General features: G+C 35.3%; 1 pseudogene; it reads left to right on the plus strand.

Moving 5' to 3' along the window:
- Positions 1-242: 242 nt before the first annotated feature.
- Positions 243-445, plus strand: LOC126767145 (small nucleolar RNA U3; annotated as a pseudogene).
- Positions 446-2,609: the final 2,164 nt, after the last annotated feature.

Below are 2,609 nucleotides of genomic sequence, written 5' to 3' on the forward strand. Positions count from 1 at the left end.
TCGGCTTTTCTACGAACAACACAATGTTGCCATGCTTATGCTGTTGTTGTTTTTGTAGAACAATGTTTCAATTTTTGGTTGGTGACATATTCATATGTGTGCGCATATGTATGTATGTTTGTATGCTTGTGCATTATTGAAGTTATGCTTCTTTTTCTTTCGTTTGTCTTTCATTTCTGCGAATTCTCAACTATTTTGTGAAGGTTTTGGTTGAAATATTCTGCGTTGGCCGTTGAAAAATTAAGGCTATACTTTACAGGATCATTTCTGTAGTTAGTCTTCATTTACATTTTTTGGAAATCGACCCGCGATGACGAGGTATATCGTTTTATCTGACAGCGTGAGGTTTAAGAAGTTCATTTCTAGTTTTGTCTTGTGGCATATTAGAAATGATGTTTCTTCGAAAATCTTTCGCTTACAACGGATAAAACGACTTCTGAGTCGTGATTTTAATGAATAAATTCCTTTTGGTTGAAATACTCTGCGTTGGCCGTTGAAAAGTTAAGACTATACTTCTCAGGATCATCCATTCCTTTCATTTCTTCAAAAAAATATTAATGACCTTTAGAAATATGCATATTTGCATTATTTCGTTGTCATTTCCATATTCGTAGCAATAGAACTTCTATGGCATAAGTAAAGTTATGGCCTCCGATTGTCACCCCTTGCCGCTGTAGCAACTTCGCCTACAAACATGCGTAAATACATATGTATGTATGAATACGTATGATCGTGAATACATATCGACGTTTCTAAACGCATTTTTCTAGAACCATCATTTTCTGAAACTTTTGTGGTCCTAAAAAATAAAGTATTTAACCGATTGCTTTAAAATTTACATATGTTCTTCTACTCATTTATAGTTATCGTCCCTGCCAGAATTGTTTGTTTTCGAAAATATTTTCATATTTTTTTTAAACGATTTTAACGAAAAAAAACAAGATTTTCGTGCCTTTTTTTGAAATTCGAACTTTTTTTTATGAAATTGATTATATTAGCTAGGGACGATAATAAGTAAAGCCATGCAAAAACTAAAACCCAGAAAATTCTAAATTTCTCGAATTTGACGTTGCAACCTAACTCAAAGCTGTCAAATTAAATATAAAAGTTAAATAAATTAATTCTGCAAATATTTGATAAACAATCTGAACGGTTTTGTATGCTTATTTACGTCCCAGCTGTGGTGGAAGGGATGGATGTACGGACTGTGCCATATAAGTCGGTAGTTTGTCGAATAATATTTCCTATATCAAATGTTCGTTTATTCTGCGCACATGAAACCTTAAATAAAAGTTGCTCATGTAACTATGTATATAACTTATGCGCTTAGTTATGAATGTGTGTGGCCCATTTTTAACGCCTCTGTTGTTGCTTGTTTTTTTATTTTCTTTTCTTTAACCTGATTCGTTAAGCCAGTGGCGTAAAGCGCGTTAGCAACTTATTTATAACATCAAGAAATGATAAAATTTATCCACTTTCGATTAGCTGCGTGCCACGCATAAGGAAGAAACACTTCACATAACACTTCATCTCGCGAAACACTTTCAGCCACGCTGCCATGCTCACACTTGTTTAGTCACTCAAAGAATCATATTGACTCCGTTGCTTACCGCAAGCATCGATTGACTGAGCTTTTGCAGCTCGCTAAATATGTTGTTGAAAGTAAGTAACTTGTTGGTTGAGCTGAGTTATTGCTTTAAATTTCTTACACTGCTCTGCACTCCGACCAAAATTAACAGGTTTAAATTCAAAAACACACGTACTGAAATCTTACTCAATTTTAGGAATTTCTAATACAAGACGGTTGTGATTGTGAACGATAGGAATAAAGTGCAAATAACAAAAAAAATTCATTTCACGAGATATTTTCAAAAAATTTGGCATGGCTAGGCGCAACCATACAAACTAAACGATTAAAGTTTTTGCAAGAAATCTTTTGTATTTGTAAAGAGTATTATAACTTCGATAATATTTGCTTTCGAAACCAACAACTTAATTCAGAAATTTAAACTTAATTATGTCAACGACAGATGGCAAGCCTACTAAATAAGCAACAGGTGGCAAGACGAGGGATGCTTGCGAGGCAGTATCGAGAGCGAACGCAAAGAAGAAAGACGCGCAAATTTGCTTTTGGAGCTTTTCAATTAATGTTCTTAAAATATATATTAAATTAAACATACCAGAATTCACAATTAAATAAACGGTGTTTCATTTCGATCGATACTTAACATCTCAGAAGTGGAATTTATTTATCCATACGCCTACAAGTACATAAAACGTCGACGCAGTGGCAAGGGTGTACAAGTATAGTACACGAACGACGAGAATCTTCAACGATCAACGGCAGCGTAAACGTGCACGTAATAGCAAAACGGCGCATCGTCATTTGAAGAGAAGATTCTCAACGGCGCAGCCAAGTGTAAGTGCTGCAAAACGAAGCCACAGCGAAACGCCAACGTCTTATTAGGAAAGACACACCGAGCAATTACAACGAATTGCAAAGCAGAAACAATAAAAACAGTGTACGAGTGTAGTACACAAACGACGAGAATCTCCAAGGAAAGGGACAGTGCAAAACGAGCACCAACGTACAGCGTGTTTGTATAGAT

This window comes from Bactrocera neohumeralis, unplaced genomic scaffold (assembly GCF_024586455.1).
Source record: "Bactrocera neohumeralis isolate Rockhampton unplaced genomic scaffold, APGP_CSIRO_Bneo_wtdbg2-racon-allhic-juicebox.fasta_v2 ctg4322, whole genome shotgun sequence".
Lineage (NCBI taxonomy): Eukaryota > Metazoa > Arthropoda > Insecta > Diptera > Tephritidae > Bactrocera > Bactrocera neohumeralis.